Genomic DNA, 23724 nt, shown 5'->3' with positions numbered 1-23724 from the left:
GACAAGCTGACAACAGTCACAAGGTGATTTAGCTCAGAAGTTAGTCTTATGCGTTATTTCTGTAACTCAGCAGGTAACTCAAGTCTTGTCTTGTCTCCTGCCCACTGGAGCTATCAGTGTTATGTTCTTCTGGCCTACCAAAACAGCTTCCTATCTAGAACTGGAATATCTCCATTGTTAAGGTGTGAGTTGTTTCTAAGAGTTGTGTATATCTTTTTAAAATAGTTCATGACTGCAGACAGAATATACACAAGCCACGATTACATGGTCCCAATCCTGCTTCCCAAGGAGGAGAGGGGAATCCCAGCCTGGGCTTTCTCTCCACTGTCTTGCCTTACATCAACAAAAGTGATCTTAACATCACAAACTCCTCCTCTTCTTCTGGGAACTTCTCTTTTTCCTCAGCTGGGCCAATCATAGCATTTCCAGTGCTTCATTTTCTGACAGAATAATAGTTTCTCTTCCTGCCATAAACATCTTGCCTTGACAGGTACACAGAAACACCCAACATTTAAAAGGCAAGGTGGACATTGTAACCCTTCGCCTTCTGGTACAGAATCAAATTACTCTTCTTTTCTTCTTCCCATCAGCATTCATCCTCATGCATGCCCATGACAAACCCTACATACTGTACATACACGAATAGGAAGTGACTACAGGATTGGAAGAACAAACCTCTGCCACTTACAGAATGCTGCTTCTCTCCTCCACTACAGACAGACATGATCACAACTGACACATTTGCTCACACACCAGCCAGTTTTGTTCAGTTTGTGGTGCAGCCCGTGCTATTGAATGTCCACTGCTTCTGCTACCCAACTTAGCTAGACTTAGTAATTCTAATAGCTGGCAGCTCTTTTGCAGCTACCTAAGTTGCAATCACATCCATGACCACAATGTTGCTGTAAACTTGAAAGGCCATCTGAACATCTTGCCTGTTATTTTTTTTGTCACTAGTGGGAAATTTTACACCTTCAGGGCTACTGGAAGGAATTCAAGCCATAAAGCGGAAGGGTAGCAGGACTCTGATCAGCTGAACACTAACTTCTGATCTAAAAGGCCTGTATTTTACTTCTGACTCTTTTCTTGATCCATTTGCCTTCTCAAGATTGTTGTATTTCTCATCTATTAATTAGAGCTCACCATTTTTTCCCAGTTAAAAAAACCCAAAACAAACAGAGGAAGGGAAAAGAATGAAAAAAAAAAAAATCAACAATGAATTTCAAAATATATCTGAAAAGCCAAAACCTCTTTGGTTTCCCAAAATCTAGACAAAACTCCACAGGCCCCCAGGAAGAATTCTTGTTTTCAAGCAGTTCAATAAGCAATTTGAGCCAGGGATTACTCTAATTCTTCTCTAAAAAAGGTTCCTTAGGGGGCAACTAATCTTTAATGGTCCTGCTGTAATGAAGTATTAATGGAGAGAAATCCATTTCCAATATCACTGCCATGTCACGCTCCCAGAAATAGATGCACCTACCATGGTTCAGGTTTAGTAACTTTGGTCCTGCTGTACAGAGGCAGCCCTACCTGTCGCCTGGCCCTACGGCAAAACAAAACAGCACATGTCATCCTGAGAAAGCACATAAGAGATATCTGGCTCCTTAGTTGCATCAATGGACCTTGCTTGCCTGTGTGTACTTCCTTGACTGAAAAATGAGTCCCACAGAAGTTGATCGTAGAAGTCTCCCTATTGTGAAGGTTTGTGGTTTCTCCCAGTTGTGCAGTCCCTACAGGCATAGTTGCATTCCAGCCTGTGTTTAAAAAGTTGCTAATGGAAAATACTTCCACACCCAGTGGCTAATTACTTTCTCCCTCAGAAGTAAAATCTTGGTTTTGTTATGAATGCACTACCTTTTAACGGTTAGTTTCAAGGCATGGCAGAGAGACCTAAAAGGGACAAGGGAGATCCTGTAGTACCTATGGTACTGCTCTTATTATGCTTTTGCCTGTTAGACCCTGCTTTTAAGTAACTGATAATTAGGGCTTAAAACCCAGCTTGGTTTTCTGTTGATTTATGTCTGAAAATCTGGAATATGACCAATGTGTTAGTGATAATTCACTGAACTTCCTGTAACTCCCTGTATTGCCTATAAGGTTCAGTGTTGCTGGCATCAAATGCCTGAAAATAAGAGAGGCCTTTCTTCAGAACTGTAAGATTCACTTAAAAATAAGTATTTCTTTTTCAGTGAGGTGTTGGGTTGGTGTTGCAGTTGTTTTAGATAACATGTTCAGATTTTCTTCCCCAGCCACAAGCATTATTTACTTCATAAGCACACAACTCCATGAGCTGGGTTTTCAAGAAAAAAAAAAAACCACAAATGTTTTAAGGCTTTCCTTTAAAGCACAAGACTTAGTGATGCTGACAATTCCTACATGGTACACAATGGAACTGCACATAGGTCATAGGTTGTAGTAATGTTTCTTCTGGCACCAACAAGTTCAGAGGATCTGCTGTCTTTTCTGCCCCACCCCCACCAAAAAAGAAAAAGATGTAAGTATGAACTGTGGTCGTGTTCTTGGAACAGTTAGCAGGTAGGAAAGGGGCCACAGTGTTCTTCAGAAGGCTCTTTCATTTGTATTATGAGAGGCATTGAGGGTCATACATACTCCAATTTTGATATAGCAGTTGTGACCATCTAAAATGACCTGCACAATACAGCCTGGAGAGTCAAATCCCCTCATTCAGATCCACAGTTTAGGGGTGAACAATGATACACATTTTAGGGAAAGACTGCTACTCTTTTCCTTCTCATTCCCTCCCTAGACTTTGAGATGCTTAAAAGCCAGAATCTTATGGACCACATCTCTGTCCAGATTTTGGCTCAGCTGCCTCTTCCAGCACAAAAAAAAGCATACTAAGCTCTGACAGTCCTTCAGTTGCCCATCTTACCTGAAAGAGGATCACTCCAACTGGGACATCTGGGAAGCTAAAAGTAGCAGCACAGTGTTGGGAGTGAGAAAGGCAATGCTGAAAAATTAAGTCATTTGGTTCCTGAGCACAGCTGGCTGCCTTCATGTCCCTGAGAGGGCTAGGGCTTGGGGGAGGGGTATAAATAGCTTGTTTCAAACTGTCCTTATTAACTAGATATTTCATTTAAATTGTATTTAGCACCTGCCTCCAATTACTTGACTTCAAGGTCCATGCGTGACAGAAGCTGGAGCTCTGATTAAATCCATGCTTCATACTAGTGGGCCATTAAGCCAAATCAAGGCTCGCCGCTCCTTTGAAGGAGATCATTTGTCTTCATTAAAAGTGGCCATCCTTGATTGCCCTGACAGGAGATTCTCCCTGCAAGATAATAAGGTCTGTTATTGTTGAGAGGTAAAATAATGTACTGCAGTCCCCTGGAGAGTGATTTGTATTTATTAATGTTCTCACAAATTACTGTACCCTGATTAACATGTGACTGTGACAGGCAGCAGGGTGTGCTGCCCATCATGGCCATTCACGCCAGCCACTGTCTCCTCAGACCACTAGATAGTAACAGAACGTAGGGAAGCTGGCTCCTGTCCTTTAATGAAGCCTTGGGCCTGTCAGGGCGTGATGCTAGGATGTTAAAACATAACTAATCACATCTCTGAACAGGTCCTAATTTTGAGTACAGATACAGAAGACTACACAAAAGTCACCTTCTTTGCTAATAACATAATACTCCATATTCTCACCACTGTGAACCAGTATCTTATACTTCTTATCCACAGATTTTAAACTGTTTTACAACGGAGATCCAACTTCAGTGGTGGGGAAAGAGAAAAAGAGGAAATTCATAAACTGACTTTCTCACAATCACCTGGGAAGCTGGGAAAAAAAGCAAGTGCAGAATTCAGGTCTTTTGAACCCCCTATTTGGCACATTGAAAACTGTACAAATCCCTGTGTGCTTTACTTTTGTGACAATCAAAATCGAACTAGAATTAGTGTAACATGTTCTTCCACAATGATATCATAAGTAGACCACCTCCAGAGGTCCTGTGCATGGATGACAGGAAGCATACAGGAGATTTAGAAGTAGATAAATAGCTGCAATACCTACTGTGGTGGGACTATTTGCTAGCCCATTTCTGGGTTCCAGCTCTGTGTCTGTTTTGTCCACCCCACTGAAATTCACAGAATCACAGAATCATTAAGGTTGGAAAAGACCTTTAAGATCATCAAGTCCAACCATCAACCCAACACCACCATGCCCACTAAACCATATCCTGCAGTGCCACGACCACATGTTTTTTGAATATCTCCAGAGATGGTGACTCCACCACCTCCCTGGGCAGCCTGTTCCAATGTTTGACCACTCTCTCGGTGAAGAAATTTTTCCTAATATCCAATCTAAACCTCCCCTGGCGCAACTTGAGGCCATTTCCTCTCATCCTATCACTAGTTACTTGGGAGAAGAGACCAACACCCACCTCGCCACAACCCCCTTTCAGGTAGTTGTAGAGAGCAGTATGGTTTCCCCTCAGCCTGCTCTTCTCCAGACCGAACAAGCCCAGTTCCCTCAGCCACTCCCCGTAAGACTTGTGCTCCAGACCCCTCACCAGCTTCATTGCCCTTCTCTGGACACGCTCGAGCACCTCAACATCCTTCTTATAGTGAGGGGCCCAAAACTGAACACAGTATTTGAGGTGTGGCCTCAGAGGTTCTAGTTTGGGACAATAGCCAGTTTTGGCTAAAATAAGCTCATTCCATACCCTGGCCTTAACGTAATTTTCAGCATGCCACTATGCCAGTTCACTTTCTGATGGAAAACAGTGGCAGACAAACAGTTCTTAGCGCCCAGATCAGAAAAAAGGCATGTGTACAAATAGTTGCTCTCATCTGTACTATCAAAATTCTATTAGTTCAGCAGAGTTCAAATAGGGACGTTTGATTCAGACCACTATAAATGAAGCAGATATAGTGTGGGGAGAAGCTGAAAGAAGGCAGAAGTTTAGAGCAAACTCAAAAGGGATTTTCCATTAAAGCTTTAGGGTGTTGCCAGTTCCAGTTGTTTCCACTATATTTCCAAGTCAGAGGAGTCTATGATCATGTTACCAGTTCTCCCTAAATCCATAACCAAACTGAGCTGTTGATACAGTGACAGGAGCTTGCAAAAGCCCTAAATGGATTTATGTTCTAAGTGCTATAAAGCAGAGATGTGAACTTTCCAAGCAGTCAAGCTTCATAGCCAGTTAAGGAGGCAAGGTCTGTTGGGTAATTGCAGCTATGTCCATTGAGTGAGCAGAGGCCAGTATCCTCCCAATGAGCACAGTCAGTAACATTGCAGAGCATGTGAGAATGCTGGTCATGCAATATATGTTCCAATCTCATAGTAGGACTTATCCTACTATGCAACATGATTTTCAAGGGGACTCATCACATGCCCTTCTGGAAGATATTCTTTTGGTCTGTAATAGAAGACAGCACTTGGCTGCCAAAACAATTCATTTAGTCTGTCTCAGTCCTATCTCTGCAGCTGAGAGATGTCCAGGAGAAAGAGAAGTTGCCGTAGCCTGCAGGCTGGATGTACTTCTCTTACAGGCTGAAGCTCCATCTTGTTCTGAACTTTCTATCTCTTTGATTTTGGCAAGTCTTCTCAATTCTTTAAATACACTCTTAAACAGTCATTTGTTTAGAATTGATTTGCTAGTGACATTAACCAGATGAAGAAGCAGAGCATGTGACCTTAAAATTCTTCAAATGTCTCTTTAAAACTCTCTTCCATGAACATCTGTAAAAAACACTGGGCAATGTTTAGACAATTGAAATGACCTCACACTTGTTTTAAGTATACCACTGTCAGTTCACAAAGAGTCTGAGTTTGCTATAGCCATCCCTTCTGAGTATGACTCTAATTCATTAAGCCTAGCACATCATAAGCTTTTATTTTTGATGATCAAATTGCCTGGCACACTGGCCACGAAAATGGGCAGCACTCTGTAACTACTGTTTATTACACACATCCTTATGGCTTAACTCCCACCTTGCACGTCTTTCCTTGTGTTTCACTTAACTCTTGATTCACAAGTCATATAGAACTACTTGCAGCATTTCCAGTGGAAGAGTTTCATTGCTATCTACTGATTTCAACAAAGTAACACTGAAAAGTATTCAGGGGGGAAATCTTATTCCAAAATTCCAACTTTTAAATTAATGAGTTTTGACTTGATAATTTGTATTAATTTAACCTATCTTACACAGCACATACATGTGTCGGGCTGAACAGACACATGAAATAATTTAGACGTGTTGTCTTATTAGGTATGTTTATTGTTCTGCAGTAAAATTTTCTATAATTCTCTTTCTCTGGGAATTTTTGAAATGAAACCTAAGTACCGCCCAGGGATCTAGGCCACTGATTCTATGCCTTGTTCTATCACATATGTGAACATTCTTCTACTCTATACATTAGCAGCAGAATTGATACAGGAAGGCACACCTGAAAGTACATACTGAAAAGAATACAGACTGCATCGTATTTTACTCTGCCAGTGGAGCTCTTTGACCCAAGACAGTTAAACAACTGACAGGTCAGCAAGAAGAGAGCAAAGTATGGCTCACACACATGTGGCCTGTCAGTGCCTTACTGAGAGCAAGCTCGCTGCTCTCACAAGCTGCATTGCTTCCTCATAATTTCTCATGTGCAAAGTAAAGGCTGTCACCTCTCTTAATGTGTGGCTGAGAACATCAGCCACTTATCAAAAACTGGGTGATCTGGCAGAGGCATGTTCCTTGGGATGTAACAATCAGGTGGCTTTGATCACGCCTGTGCCATTAAAAAACGGGTAGTGCTGCATATCCTGTGAGTCTCTCCACACCACAGAATTCTGGATTTCTCTACTCTGACCTTGAAGTCTTTAATTAGTCCATTACACCAACCCTCTGTCATTTCCTCTCAGCCCAGGAATCCTTTGGTATCCTGCCCTGTTATCTCCAAGGCAAATATGAATAAGGGTCTTGATGATTAGATAAATAGTGCAGAAAACAGATGTGAGGGGCTGCAAAGTGTATACATTATGAATAGTATTGCAATAACATCTTTAATCCCTTAATGAGGGCACTTTGTCAGGGTAAGGGAAGATAGACAGACTGAGGGATTTTGCTGCTGTATACAGAAGTCCAAAGAATGCTCTTAAACTAACAAATGTAATCAATGTCATGACACATTCTTACCTCTCTTTTCATACTCCATGAAACTTGCACTGATTTGCACACATTTTCAGAGATGCCATTTTTATTTTCATGCAAGCGTCCTCTTTCATATGTTAATATATTTGTCTGTGACCTGAACAACAACATACAGGGAGAGCTGTAAAGTGGAAGACAGTTGAAAACGGCTGAGATCTACACACCTTCGTTGACCATTTTGGGCAATACTTTTCATGATCTGCTCACAGAAGTTGCTGTGAGCTGGCCCAGTTCTGTGTTTGGAAAGCCCTCGTGCTGTGTAGATTTGCTTGGGAAAGTTTGCGCGTGCCCAGTAACCAAGAAAGTACAGTCTAAGGAGCTGACAGCTTGACACTGCATTACTTCCCAGAGCTCTGGGGGATGCCTGCTAATCCTGTAACACATCTAGGCCCTTCTGGGGGGCAGGCCAGATTTCTGTCCATGATCAGAAGTAGCATGCAAGAGGCTTGTCTTGTGGTATTATGGCATTTCTGCCTCCAGACCCAGATGGAAACCAGACATGAAACAATATCTTATTCTAATAGCTGAGACACTCCGAAGGACTGGGTTATATTTGGTAGTGAAATGGTGGGAGGAAAGTGGGGAGAGAGGAGGAGGGTTGGCACGTATATTTTTTCCCTCTTCTCACCTAGACTTGGGTTATGGTAAGATGTTTGCTTTCTTTTTTTCCTCTCTCCTCTAAGTTGTACATTTAACATGTATGACAGAATTTAGCACTACTGATGGCTATGGCTGCTATATATACTCACTCATCCCTGGTGTTATCTGACAAATCTGCAGTTACACTCTTTTGACCTTACAGGCAGCAACCTGACACTTGACACACTGCTGGATAAAAGATGCAAAAAATGTTGGAATAAAGAAATAAAAGTATCTTTTTGTGTACCAAGCTAATAACACAAGCCAGCGTACTGATCTACACAATTGTTCACAGAACGGTGGGGATAAATAAAGCACTTAAAGTTCCTTGAACTCTCAACACAGAGTTATCATTAGTCTTCTCCTTACAAGTGCAAAAGGCCAGGCATGGAAAAGATTAAGAGTTCCGCCTCCTCAGTACGTTGACCAGCATAAAGGACCTGGCACAAGAGGGGAGCCAGCTACCCAGAAAAATTGGTTGGTAAAGTTTAATACAATTTTAGTACAAAAGAGAAGAATGCACAGCCACTGTTTTCCCTTCAAGCGACAATCTGTTTCCAGCCTTGGCCTTTACAGCTTTGTGCCATACCATTCTCAAGATACACTGCAACCTGCCCATACTAATCTTATGTGGAAAGGGTAGTGTAAAAATTGGGAAAGTATCTAAAACAGATCACAACCAAACCATCTTAACCTGAATGTGTGAACACAGGACTGGTAGGGGGCAACCAGACCATCAAAGCCAGTCCTCCACAGCTGTAGAAAACCAAGAAACAACTGAGTTGGCAGATATATGCAGGCTCTTTTGCAAGATTTCCAGGACTTCCAGCATCTGGCTGGGCTGGAAAACCCCAGCCTGTGCTGTGGAGCATTAACACAGTACTTCCATTTCAGACTCCAGCTGGAACTAGGGGCCATAGACACAGCTATGAAAAAGAATCACTGTTAACAAAAAAGGGACCCTTTGAACCAAGCTTTTCCAAGCTGCCAAGATGAGCCACAGAATCCATTTGAGCAGACACTGTTTCAAGCAGAACAGAACTGGAAAGACTGGAGTCTGCATCCATCGGGGTGAAATGCAGGCAGGTGGTATAATTGCTGTGTCATGGCACTATCAAATAGGAATAGGCATGGATATCTTCTAGGTTTGAAAAGGTTTCTGGAATTCTCTGATGTATGTATTATTCTGTCTGCTATCACAGCAATCCTTTAATTGCATTGTGCGAATTGTCTCCCATCAGGATTGGGACTTCATTGTAATGGGTGCCATGCAGTCCCTGCCTTCTAAAATTAATATATGAAATGTCGTAAGAGATCTGATTTTACGGCTGTTTACAATGGAGAGACATCCAATACCAAAACCCTGGTTCCAAATGTTGATTAAGTTTATAGTAAAATTATCTCCCACTTTCTTTGATTCTAAGAACAACCAAAACCAGCTAGGAAAAAGCACTAACATTTAACTCACATTTGAGGAGGTGGCTTCACTCAGCATAACCCTTCTTGTCGGTAACAGAGTGATTGCCAGTTAGTACTCTTAAGTGACACTGCAACCCTTTTTTGTGAAGGTTTCAATTTCTCCATTCCTTATTCTCCCAGACATATAGTCTTCAGAGGTGAATTATGATAAATATTAAACCCGTAAGTTCAAACCAGTGATTTCAACCCTGCCTAATATTCCATTAGCACTTAGTGAACTCAAGGGAAGTTGCAAGTCCTCAGCACTGTCCAGATCAGAAAGAGAAACAGAGAACCAGTCCAGCCATTTGTACTATTCTACATATCATGAGAAATAATCAACTTCTAAGGATTTCCCACATGTTTTATACAGCCAGTGCCTGATCATACATTATTTAACCCCAGGTTTGGGGGGCTTTTTTGCTATGCTGAATCCATTACCACATGGACCCAAAATGTAATTGTGAAAAAGTCACCTTTTATTCTTGTGAAAAGGGGATATACAAATCCCAGAGTAGGAGGCCTTTCTTACCTGTGGTATTCAAAACTCTTTGCCCTTTGGTCTTCCTCCAATTTGTTTCAAATGGCATGAGGGAACAAACAGGCATTAGCCCATCAGCACCATTTCACAGCTTTGATCAGTTTGTAAATGAACTTCAAGACAGCTAATCATTCTCCAAGTGGGGAAGCTCAGCATCGCCAGTGATGAATTACGGTATTTTATGACAAGGTCTACTTCCATCTGTGCTGAGACTTTCTAACAGCACACATGTGGCAACTTGTGCATCACATAGCTGCATAATGAATTGGATTGGAGAAATTGAAAGGCTTTTCACTCCTATATACAGAGTGGGCACAATGCCAGACCTGGGATAAGGAAAGGTGCCAAGTTTCCAGTTGTCACGAGTCACTACTACTAAAAAAGAAAATGTGCACACATATAAATATATATGTGTGCATGTATATGTGTGCATGTATATAAAATGTACTCTGAACTTTCTCACTTTTATTCAAAGTGGCCAAATTCAGGACAACTAATTCCTGTCTAAATCTACTTCTTGTCCACTTTTGTATTCCACAGAAGTGGGTCAATAGCACCTGTTTCCAAATCCTACAAAGCAGCCATGGCATAATACACATCATCTACAATATCATGGGACTAATCTGATAAAATTACACCTGATACATCTGATAAAATTAATGGAAAGCAAAGCCTGCAGCATGACTAAGAATAGATGTAAATTTAATTCCAGTCACACTCACTTTTGCCTTTATAGATAGATACATGGACAATTTCCTGTATTAAAGCCTAAGTTCACTTTGTCTTCAAAGTGTTTGGGCATATCCCTGCAGTAAGGCTACTCTATGATGAGGGAACAAACTAAGCGCTACATCAATCCTCAGCATGGGCCCAAGTATGCTTCACATTAAGAAGAGAAGTTAGTCACTATATTCTGCCTAGAAAAGCATCATCACTGTGTTTGCTAAGGGATAATGGAGCAGGTAGGTAGCCTAGGTTTGACCTGTTTTGTGTCTATGTCACACTGAACTGAACTACAAGCACCCTAGGTCCTAGCAGTGCATATAATACAGTCAGGTCAAGGAGCTTGCTGTGCTCTAACATGTTTGCTCATCTGTATTTTGTCAGGCACTCTAGCAGTAGCCTGTATATAACCCTGGGGATGTTTACACCATAAAATGCAGCTACCACCATACAAGCAGTGCTTCTAAATGGTGCAGCGTAACACTTACATCAACATAGCCTGATACTGGACTGTACTTTGGCTATGAACACTATCACTTAGCAAGACAGTTGGTTTAACTGAGTGCTGCTTTTACATGGCTTTATTGCTTCCAGTCCCTGAAGTCTGCTCCAATGCTGTTAGCTTGGGGTATCTGTATAGGACTGTAGCACAGTACTGTACAAGATAAATACCTGCTTAATGCCACTCTGAGTTTCACATCTGTAAAGCAATAAAATTCTTTGTCTATTTGGGATGTTAAGTGATTAAATTAATCTAGATTTACATGCTGTAGCAGAACTCGGAATTTTAATATCATGTTCAGTTGTAGAAATATCAGTTTAAGCTCTCTGAAATGATAACCACACCAAGCTCAAGGGAGTTCCACTGGGTTTACCCCACTGTGTGATGAGAATTAATTAAACTGCATGCAGATCTGGCAGTCCCATACAGCATTTACCTTGAAAATGTGACAGCAGTTTAATGGATCACTATTTAAAAATAGCATGTGTCTCTGAATGTTTTGACCTAGCAGCAGTACAATAATTCCCTCAGATTAAAGAGAGTACATATTTTATGTAATTTCTGGCTAATAATGTCACTTGAAGAACTCTAGTAAAATGAAACTTGAAAACTATGTGACAAAATACAGAGAAGGTGATTACTAAGCAAGGAAAGTTGCACTTAAAAAGTGATGCAACCAATGATTTTCAGCACCATACAGAACTCTCATAGCTGCAAAGCATCGACATAAACAAATAAACCCCATCCTTTGTGAATTCAGAATGGAGTTCTAATTACACCACACCAATGAAGAATATGACATTGTTGAAACATAGACCAAAGAGGCAAAATATTTTGCAGTCATTTCTTATACACTGTAACCTTTGCTGTGAAAAAGAAAAAAGAAAGAAGAAAAAAGAAAAAAGAAAAAAGAAAAAAGAAAAAAGGCAAAAGAAAGAAGGAAAAAGGAAAAAGAAAAAAGGAAAAAGAAAGAAAGAAAAAGGAAAAAGAAAAAAAGAAAAAAAAAAAGAATGCTTCTAAGTAGGGTGAGAAGATCAGAAGGAGGAGGGGGAGCGGATGGGTGGGATCCCAGACGGAGTGTCTCTCCCCTTTAGAATTTGTTGCACATGTCAGCATTTGACAAGCCAGCGGTATTGTTCAGGGCAGACCTTATTAATTACTGTTCACTAGGTGGCAGATGATAGCACCCACAGCTGCAATTGTCTTTGTGCCACCAATCATCCCGTTCCATACTGCCAAAGCAGCAGCCTTTATACGAAAAAAGCAAGCACAAGAAATGAGCAGACGTCTGTGATGACCTACAGGGGCTGCCCTGGGGATCTGCTTCTCTTTGGCTTCTCCACCTTGCGATTTTTGATGCCCTAAGAAAAGCAGCCCCTCCTACCCCACATTGTGCTTTAAACTAATGGATTTTACTCTCATCAGGAGTGCCATACTCTGATGACTGGCTTGATTGGCATGATAAGCTTTTGTTCACATAAACCTGTACTGCTCATATAGCAAATATTCTTCCACAACATTGGAATCTGGAGGAGGAAGCCAAAGCAAATGGAAACTCTAAATACTATTGTTGAGTGACGGTTTCCAAATTTTTGGCTGTGTACTGGGATGTTTATTTTTAGAAATGAAAATATCTACTCCATCCTGCCCCCCTCTCCCCCAAGCAGATGGAAAAAGAAGTCATGCCAACCTATATTGATGAAAAGCATGTTCCAATACTTTGGGGAAAAAGATCAGGAAGAGTTTATGCAAAGGAAAATACTAGTCTTGTGTTTTCTGGCCAAGTCAGTGGCAGCTTGGGTTATCTGCAGCAAACATGCCAGTTAGACGTGCCCAGAGAAATGTCAGGCTTTTCCAGCCTGCTAACTCATAAACATACTTCTCATTAGTAATACTGATTTTTCACTTGTTTATGCCAGGATCTCTTTTCTTAGCCCTTCCGCCTTCCACACAGCAAACAATTTCTGCCAGTGAACCATTCTGATATAATTCCAGGATCAAGTCTAAATGCAATACCTGCTCCAAGCCATCCTTCCATGCTGGAATGGAGTCTAACTGGACCTCATGAGCAAACACTATCATGACCTTGTTCAGCATGCTAGAGGAAACGTTCAAAAACAACCTGGAAACTGCAGCAGATGGTGCTAATTTTTTTGCAGTAACTGCTGTCCTTCTAGTTTCAGGAGCACACCTAATACAATATACTAATGAGGGCACTGCTGTTTGGGTTTTGTGAGGATAGGCATTTTGGAGATAAAGCAGAGAGTCATATGATAGTGACTGCAGGGAGATTCCAGTTTTGAATTCTTAACCAAACTCTGGTTATTTAGAGGTTCACCCATTACTTGCAGACCAGATGGGATGAGGAATTAATTTGCATTGCCTGAAAGCTCATACTCTGGGAACTATTTATTGTATTCACCTATTTTATTGCTAAGTTGTTCTTCCAGTTCTCAGCATGCTTTTCTGCTGTGTTCCAGGAACAATAAGAAAGCTCTCCCATTGCATACTCAATGCATGAGAGTTTCCATCCTTGTAACCTAACCCCATGAAGCCTAGAAAAAGTCAAGCTGGTGTGGCCAATGATTTCCTTGAAATTTACACAGTGCTGCTTAGGTTCTGGTAAGTAGTTTCTTAACAAATTTCATGTTTACTGTTCATGATGAACAACTTCATATTCAAGTTTTTTCTTTGTCGTAAGACACACACATGCTACTGCTGAAGCCTGCTTTTACTGTCCCCAACACACCACCATGTCCAGAATCTTCTGTTGCTGAAACAGGACTGTGGAATACTTTTTTTCCAAGCAATACTGTTTCATGCAATACAGTTAGTCTGTTGTAATGACGAGTCATAAGAGGGCAAAGGATGAGAGAACAGTTTGCAAATGCTGCATTACAGCACACACCCTGAATATAATTCAATTCACACCTCCCCAACTCTTTGCTTCACTTTTAATTTGGTAAGTATGAACTTAAATATCCAACTGGAGCTGACTTCTATTTCAGGACCCTTTTGTTCTGATGTAATTTTGATTTGCTTCAGAAGCACACACAGCCCCTTTTGCATACCCCATTTGCGGGGTACAGTAACAGGACCCACCTGTTGTGGCTGCCTAGATAAACTTTAAAGAGAGCTATGCATCTCCTTAGTATTTACTAACTTGCCCTGTACCTCTGTGTATATGAACTTGAGCATTACACTGAGAAAAAGTAAAATAGTTTAAAAACACAGGGATTTCACTAGTCTCCATAGAAAAGGAGAGCTGATCCATTAACGATAGGTCGAGAGGAAATGGCCTCAAGTTGTGCCAGGGGAGGTTTAGATTGGATATTAGGAAAAATTTCTTTACTAAGAGAGTGGTCAAGCATTGGAACAGGCTGCCCAGGGAGGCAGTGGAGTCACCATCACTGGAAGTGTTCAAAAAACATGTGGACGTGGGGCTTCAGGATATGGTTTAGTGGGCTTGGTAGTGTTGGGTTGATGGCTGAACTTGATGATCTTAAAGGTCTTTTCCAATCTTAACGATTCTGAGATTCTGTGAAAAACATTATTCCTTCTCTTTCTTTGTATTGAAAAGTGTTTTTGGAAATCTGTGCATAGCAGAAAAGCAGACCATGAGCAAGCCATTCAAGTGAATGGACTAGAAATAGTTTTTGCTTGTGAGCACAAGAAGACACATAATCCATCCTCAGGGGATATTACGCCAAGAGAAATGTTTTGAAAAACAAAGCTGAGTCACTGGGCTTTTATGCAGACAGATCATACCTCCTAATAAGCACAACATGTAAGCACACATATGGCTATGAGGATTGCTGACCCCACAATGAAACAATAAAGAAGAGATTTCATGTGATTCCTCTGGAGAGATAATTGTTACTTACCTATTATTACTCAGAAACATATAAAGAAAAAATGTCAAGACATTTTAAGCAGGAACACAGAAATGCTAACAGAATTGTAGCACTGGATGGAGGATAGAAACACAGTAAGTAGGGCTTTTTTGCCCCCCGTAACTTGTTAAAACTATCTAAACAATGGCAAGGTAACCTTAATTTATTTTTTTTTAAATGCCAGATGCCAAATATTAAAGACCTGATTTGTCATACCATGCTAATGGAGTATGAAAATTTAAAACCAGGTAAGAGAAGGAAGAGAAAGAGCATTAAGAAGGAATGGGCAGTGGGCTACAGAATCAGAACAGTAGGGTGTAAATTAGGAGGGATTCTGGAATATTTCTGTGAACGATCTATTTCCTAACACATACAAATTATTTGAACTTAACAATCACCTCCACTACAGCCAAAGGCTAAAGCAGTAGTGGAGTGCTCAGGATTTTCAGATCTTCAGAGAGGACCAAGCAGTATGTTCTGCCAGTCTTCTGGCTTCTAATTGAGAATTCTTTTTTGGTACTTATTCTCATGTAGTGCTGAAGTGATACACAATTTCTGTCTTTTCTGAGTGCAACACACTCCACTTATGTTTAAGTGCCATTCCAGTAAGAGCAAATACAGATCTTTTCAATGCTGCTAAAGAATATAAATGTGTATCCCTTGAGAAGCCCCAACCTAACCTTCCTCTTCATCTTTTGTTCTGTAATACAGCCACAAAGAAAGATGGTACTGACTAGATGTTAGCTTGCCAGTCATAAAGTACTGACCAGCTGTATCCACGTATCACAGACACTCTTAGAGCCCAGTTGAAATGCTTTCATTAGTCTCCTAAATAATCTGAATCCATATAAGTACATTGTACTGAGACAGCTTTTGAAGCCTTTTCTATCTTTAGAAATGAAAATTAAAAAATACATACAGGTAGGTATATGTGAGAGTTTCACAGTTATTTTTAAATTAACTTTAAAAAAAATTAATAATATAAAAAAATGGAAGTTACTCGGAAAATTAAAAGTAACATGGAAAGTATGAACTAGAATTTGAACAAGCTTTTCAAACAGCATGATACAACTTTTCTCTCATTAAAGTGGATGTTGTTACGGTACTGTTGCACAATCTGGCACAACTGTAGGATTCACCACGTTAGGCATTCTCCAACCTGCATGGTGGAATATCACAGCAAGGAAACTGATGGATACTGGCTGCCCAATATGCCAGTAGTGCCTCACTCCAGTTCACACTTTGCTGTTTAACTCTCTTTAGAAAGCACAGTTTTGAACTTACTCCTTGCTTTGTGTTACCGTGCAGCTTAACATATTCTGTTGAATATCTGACAGGAGAACAGAAAACACATCTTTAGACATCTAGCTCAATTTGCATTGTGTAGGGAGTCTGATCACCTAATTCAGGACTGTAATACCATTTTATGACCTGGCATGTAAGTTAGACTTTGTAACACTGAGTTAGCTGCATCCTGTTTGGGATGCAGCTCAAAGTGTATCAGTTGTCTATATAATGGGAATTTGTACAGTATTACATTGCATTATAGTATTACCTAACTTCATGTAAAAGAACAAAAGCATTAAAAATCATGAGATGGCTATGCTGCAGGGGAATGGAGCTGTACAAATGCCTTTAAAAGGTGACAACCATATTGAAAAATGCCTACTGATTTACCAGAATGTAAGGTGTGTGCTGGCAGAGCAGAAGGGGGAATTGTTTTTCCGGTGTCCTTGCTTTTCATTCCTCCACATCTCCTAGCACTTCCATTCATTGCTTTCAGTGCAAAGTTCATTAACATCTGCCTGGAAATCTTTGTGGTTGTTGTTTCACTGGTGTTCAAAAGCACTTTCCATTCTTGTCAAATGGTTTACATAATTGAAGGCAGCCAGACATTCAGGTGGTGGAATATAACATACTCCTGCCATGGTTTCCTTTTTCATGCTCCTTCCTCCTAGTTTTGTTTTGCAAGCACTGATCTGTTTCACTTGCACCTGGGATTTCTTTCTTTGTAAGCTATGGCTAACACATGTTCTTCTGCAGCTGGGAACTGGATGTGTCTTTGCTAATGTCACTCAGATGCTGACTTACTCCTACACAAAGTTCTCTTGGATTTTTTCCAAAGCAGCATGGTTATCATCATTTCACGTCACCTTCTACAAAGTCCTGGACAGGTCCTCTGTTTGTAAAAGATAGACAGTTCCGCGGACTTCAGTGAACTGATACGTACTCAGCTAGGGGAAAATGATAGCTGTTTTCCCATGCCTCGTTCACCTTTTCACTTTTCCCTGTAAGTTTGGTAAATCCAGTCTATATATGGATGAAAACTGAAAAAGCATGGTTCTGCTTATTTATGCTAGAAAAGGGGAGCATTACACTAAAAAAAAAAAAAAGAAAATCAAAGTTACAGAGGAGAAGAAAATTAACCTGCCATCCTGCCATCCTTTCATCCCGTTTCACGAGATGTGAACCAGGGCTGCCAATGAAATTCAATGGCTTGTGACATAAATCTAAATACAGATTATTGTATGCAATGCATAGTTAAATGGCAGTGTTCACTGCTGCGGGGGGCACAGAGCTAGGCACTGAGACAGGGGTTTTAAACAACTAGACCTAAGCGCAGTGATGTGGTCTGAGAAAAAGAGGATAATCAAATGTCATGCTTCAGGACATGAGTTGATTATTTTCTGAACCCTGCAGGCTACCACACCCTCTACAGCACCCAGTCTTTTGCTGGATGCTTTATGTAGGCTTCAGTCTGATTCTCCAGGGCTGTAGTTGAAGAAAAGATATTAATGTACAAAGGAGGAGGAGAATATAGTGGGATGAGCTTTGGCATCTTCTTCCAATGCTGACGACAAATATAGGTATGATGTTCTAAAGGTTGTTCATATTTTCTTCATGAAGCAACTTTGCCGAAAAACAACAGCACTTGGAGGGAGGAAACCTCAAAATATGTGCAAGTGTGACTAACTTTTTTCTAATTTTATTTTTCTTCTCAATGTGAAATTTTGTTTTGAAATTTGATTTCTATGTACAAAGTGCAGACTTTTTAAAAGATCAAAGTGAAGCAATGTTTTTAAACTACTGAAACAATATTTCAAGAAACCCAATCTTATTTTTTACTATTTCCACTGCAATTTTCTGCATTTCACTTTTTAATTCTAGTAAGATGAGAAAATAATAGGAAATACCCAGTTTTCTTGCAGAATAGAGGAACAAAATTTCCTGTTATTTCTGTACTTGGGAAAACACAAGTACAGCTACTCCCTATTACCTACTGAGATATGAGGAAACAGGACTAAGGCTTCAGTCTCAGTTTCTCAGCTACCAGCAGATCAGACTGTCATGCAGGGAGATGGAAGTAAAACAAGTGTTACACACTCTGCATCGACAGAGGCAACATTGCTCCTGGATTTCAGTGGGATTCTTGAAAATCAATATTTTGTGAAAGAGTTGAGAAAAAAAATTCTTCAGTCAAATATAGGCTATTGAATATTGAATTTCAACCATCCCTAGAAAGACAGCAGCATTCCTGCTGAGAGTCTTGACTCACAAACATACAGACAAATTACAATAAGAGCCAGAGTTGTCCAACTTAATTGTTTCTCAGACATACATACTGCATGGACAGCTAAGCTGATAGAAATGAGCATCCTGAACCATTACAAATTATAGTTTTGGATATCAAAGAAAACAACAGAGATTTTGGTTTTCCTCAGTATATCACACTAACTTGCAGCAATATAGCACATGTTTCAGGATCAGCTAAACTACTCAAAGAGTGGTGTAATGACTCTCCAAGGGGTAAGGAATCTCCAAGTGAGAGAAGTGAAGCAGACAGAAGCAGGTGATAATCTCTGTAGCCTACATCTATGAGTCAGAACACCATGTACTTTGCTATAGGTCACTGAGAAGAAGAATCTGGTAGACCTGTGACACAAAATCAGCTCTTCTGTGTACCATCTCATTGGTTTACAAAGCCAGCTTTCTTCTATTGACCTTAAAATACAAGTTTTGTCTAACAGCCCCTCTCATTTCCAATGGAAAAAAAACCTCAAAGAAAACCCAACCAAAAACCTAAATCACAACAGAAACAAATCTCTCTAGGTCTGTATAACTGCTAAAGGAGATAAGAGTAGTAAATGATTTTTTTGTAAGAACTGGACTGTCATAAAGATGCTAGCAATAAACATGCAATGTCAGAGCAAGGCTTGCAGACTTTTCCATGGCAAGCATTAGTAAGCACCAGAGAAACAAAAGGAGGTTGTTTTTAATATTTGGAATATTTCTCAGGTTCTGTTCTGAATCACTTTGAACTTCAGAGGCAGAAACCTCTTGCTAGGTTCAATCGTGATCAAAACAAGCTAAACGGGACATTAAGAGCAGTTTACATTTCAAAGCATTTGAAGTTTTTGCACCATGAATTTGATTCTGCTTAAGTAAATCTAGTAAAACACTAGAACATCTTGTAAAAGTTGCAGAGAAGAGAAGCCTGTCATTCAGTCTCATATTCCTCCTGCACTGCCCTTCAAGTTCCTAATTGTGTTCTGTCCCCATAGTCCGTCACAAACAATGTCTCCAGAACCTCCCAGCCTCTGCAGGAACAAGGAGCTTGAGTTCAACTCTCATGGGCTCCAGCAGAGGTTGGAGAGGTTCAAATATGGGTCTAACTGTCAGTAAGTTCTATTTCACATAAATAAAACTTTTATTGACATTTAATCACTATTGAGGTGAACAAAGCTAATTTGTTTCCCCTAAAGCCTCTTCTGGATAAAGTCAGAATTTCCAAAATTTTTGTTGTTTGGACAAGAGAAGTGGCAAATTGCATGATTCTTCTCATCTTTATGTGCCAGGAAAGGATCTTGGTGAGAGAAAGGAAAGGAGACATCTGTGGTAAACATGGTTTGGAACACGCTTCCGCTAAGAGTCTTTGGCAACAGATGAGAGCCTTCCACCACAATATCATTATTTCCAGTTAGAAAATTCAGATTTCATGACTGCTCTCAGGAGACCACTGTCCTGCTACCATGAATCACCAGCATCACTGAATGACCTTCTCCAAGTCCAACAGCAAGTCTGTTCCTTGCATTCAAGCAGAAAACAAGGCTTCATTAAGCCACTCTCCATGTCAAAACCAGTAGCATGAGAAGTGCAAGGCTTATTACCCATTTATTTGCTGCAAGTACCACAAAAGCATAACTTCATTTCTCTCCATCTCTAACACTAATTTTTCTCTCTTAAATATTGTCTGTACTACATTAGGAGCCCATGGTTCCAGTTGAGATCATTGTCACATTGTACTAAATGGTCTGTAAACGCACAGAGTAAATCTTCACTGTAGACTTAACTCAGACTTTTATTGACAGTTGTCCCACTTATCTGAACTTGTGTCTGTGCAGCAATGTCATGGAGTTACCAGCTTAAGCTAACAGGCCTAACTAAGGCTCCCTGATTGATTAGGAAGGTCCCAGAGGGGATCAGCTAGCTGCACATAATTTGCACTAACTCAGCTAGTTGGAACTGGTATGGAAACTCAGTTGCTCTGGAGATCAAATCAGAAGACTGCATTGCATATTCACACAGCTCTTTCTGCAAGGAACCCCTTTTTTCATCTCTCTCTCAACCTCTCAGACTCCCTATTCCTTTTGCTCCCATACAGAGTCTTGATTTCTTGTCTCCATTTCCTTCCTCCCACTTAAAGACTTCCCCCTCCTTCCCATTGTCTGTCTTCTCTCCTAAAATTCTTTAGCAACAGCCTTTTTCTTCTCTTCCCACTCCAGCTCTGCATTGACAGCTTACATCTGTTCTTTCCAAAGCCTCATTAATTGCTGGGGCTGCAACCACCTTTTCTGTCTTTTTTCTCTCACACACTCACATAACATTATAGATGTCTTGCTCTATTCAAGAATCTTTGGTGAGATCTCTGTCCTTCTCCCCTCATTCTGCTGTCCTGGGGCAAGTGATCCTGCTTGAGTGATGGGGAGCTGCTGCTGTATCTGATCTCTTTCTCCACTAGAAGTTGTGTTTGGGAAGGGATGTCTAACAACTGGTTGCCAGGCTGAAAGAGGAACCAGTACAGCTGCCCTCCTTACACTCTTTCTCCTTCTATGTTCTGCACTTGAGGGGCCATTTCCTGCAAAACTTATTTGGAACTGTTTTTAAATGAGGCCCAGAGGTATATGTGATACTTTTCACCTAGACAGACTAGGAGGTGAAGAACACAAGATCTCTCAACTTCTGTTTTCAGCTCCTTCCAGAACTGACACAAGGCGCTGGCATCTTCCTTAGTTCTAATTCCCCACAGAACCTCTACTGATGGAAAGAGACATAGCAAGGCAGCCACATGTTTTTTGTTTATTTCTCTTTTATCAGTCTCTGTCATGAACCTCTCCCACCCTACAAACAATTGAAGTCACAGAATTTCATCTAAGGCTTTCCATCCCTTCTTTTCAAAGGCTCTGCTCTCTCAACACTCTCCAACACTCATCCACAGACTGAGGTTCCCCTGGGTCAGCTGCCAGTCTGCGTAAGTAAAGGCCTATCAGAAGCCTAATATTATAACTGATCACAGTTGTGGTAGACAGTGATCTGGCTTCTCTGCTTGCTAGAGACCCAAACAGAAAGCACAAGACAAGGTCTACTCTGTAATAATATTTTGGAAAGTCTTTAAAAAGTGATCAGCTTTGAGTCAGGAAAACTAAAATCAAATTTTTTTAGCTTGTTCTGCAAAATGTACAGACTATTTCATTTTGTTGAACTACCTCAAAATGTTTCAAAGCATTTATCTGCCACCATATGGTTATATGTATCTTTTTATTCCAGATACCATTTTCTGTGTATTTTCAACAAAGTACTGCAGATAAGATCAGGCACAGAAAAACATGAATTGTTTTCATTTCTGAATGCTGAAATGTTTTGATTGAAACATTGACAGTTCCAAATATTTTATTTTCAGAATTATCATAATGCAGTGTATTTTTTTTTCAGCGTCTTATGTCACTTTGAATTGAAATTAAATGATAACCTTTTCAGGTAGTTTTTATAACAAGGCATTGTGACTAAGGGGAAGGAATAATCAGACACGGGGCACATTTCCTCTCTCTTTTGTTTTTAAGTCCTTCTATAAATTTGACCAAGAAGGTTCACATTATAGGTTAAAGACAATTTGAAAATTAATGTCCATTTTTATATTGCAGAGAATTACTATGCTGATTAGGTAAAGCATAAACTTCTGTCTGCATATTTTTTCAGTGAATGCTCTTGAAAATCCAATCATATTAAAGAAACAGTAGGGTTAGGGTTTGGGTTTTTTAATGGACAAAGCCAATACTTGTCATCAACGTTTTACCACTGAGGCACTAGATTGGGTTGTTGTGGGCCTATTTTTTATCAAAATCACATTCACTAATGCTTCTGAGCAGTCTACAGTCATTAGGACTTATCCTCATACTATCCCTGTTTGCCAAGGGAATACTGAATCCATCCTGGAGACACGAAGCAATCATCCTATGGTCAGAAATTGAATTTCTGTTCTCTGGAATGCAAGGCCAGACTCCATTCATAATTCTTTCCTTTCTATTTTGAACAGGTTTCAGTTTCCAAAAGTCTATCTCATATATTTTACCCACATTTCAAAATAAAATTTAGAAATCTCTTCAGCACGTAGGTGAAAACAGTTGTCTGCTTTTTGTTAACTATTTTGATCAAAGCATTGGGATACTGAGATTTTCTTGTGTCAGAGAATGATTATGGTGACTTGTGCCATTTCTGTCCACAACTGGGATATGGTGCAAGTGGACGGAGAAAAGTTCCTCCCCTTACCTGGTCACCATCCCACCTGGCCTTGAAAACACCTGTTTTGCTCTTTGAAAGTAGCTCATAAATAAGCTGTTGGCAAAGAACCTGAAGCACAGGTTGTTACAGGCGAGACTTCTACCATAGCTTCAGTAGAGGGAGCTGTTTCACCAGCTAAGGAGGCGAGAGGCTGTTGGGATTCCTACCTTGGTAGACACATAGGAGCATTTTCAGAATCAAGTACATCAATTATTCCCCTTGACAGCTGCATCACTCTATTGTTGTAGACTATCTGGACTATTAGTATCCGTAGGCTGTAATTAAGCACCGATTTATGTTGAATATTAACTCCTTACTCTTTCACCAGTACAAACAGACAAAATGAGATAACAGAGTAAGAAAAGTGGTTTTCTCTAAGTGCTCTACCCTGCAATTGAATCCTGTAACATCCAAGTGCCTGATATTCTAGACACCAGCTGCCAGATATCAACCTAGAGATGCTCATCACCTCTAAGGGATGGAACAGCTACACAATAAGACTGTGCTACACAATGAGACCAGGTTCTGCAGGTGTTTTCCTGACCGTGGGATGTCTTTCTGCAGGCAAGAACCGGGGCTTTGTGGAAAGCTGCAAAGAAATCTAAGTATGTTGCAAGCACAAATATTTTCTGTTTATATAGGAGGCGAGGTTATACAACCAGCTGCTGCACAGAGGCAGCTCAGAGATCACCGCTACTATAGCAGCACACTTCTCCATCTGAACATCCTTTAACTTAAAGGCCACATGTTTGGCCAAATGAACTTTGTTTTGCCCTTAGGACTGTGATCTACTAACACCCCTACACAATGTAAGAAGCAGAAAGAGGGTGACACAGAAAGGGCCTGCAAGCAGCTCCTCCTTGGTGCATTGCATTAGACCCACAAAAGCAACAAGGTGAACTTCAGTACATAAAAGATAGGAAATGCTTCCAGTCTCAAAGTTCTGTGTGGGATCTTTTATCTTCTGT

The sequence above is a fragment of the Phaethon aethereus genome, assembly GCF_964289735.1.
Source record: "Phaethon aethereus genome assembly, chromosome: 7".
NCBI lineage: Eukaryota > Metazoa > Chordata > Aves > Phaethontiformes > Phaethontidae > Phaethon > Phaethon aethereus.
The sequence above is the reverse complement of the archived record's forward strand: the minus strand, read 5'-3'. Positions refer to the sequence as shown.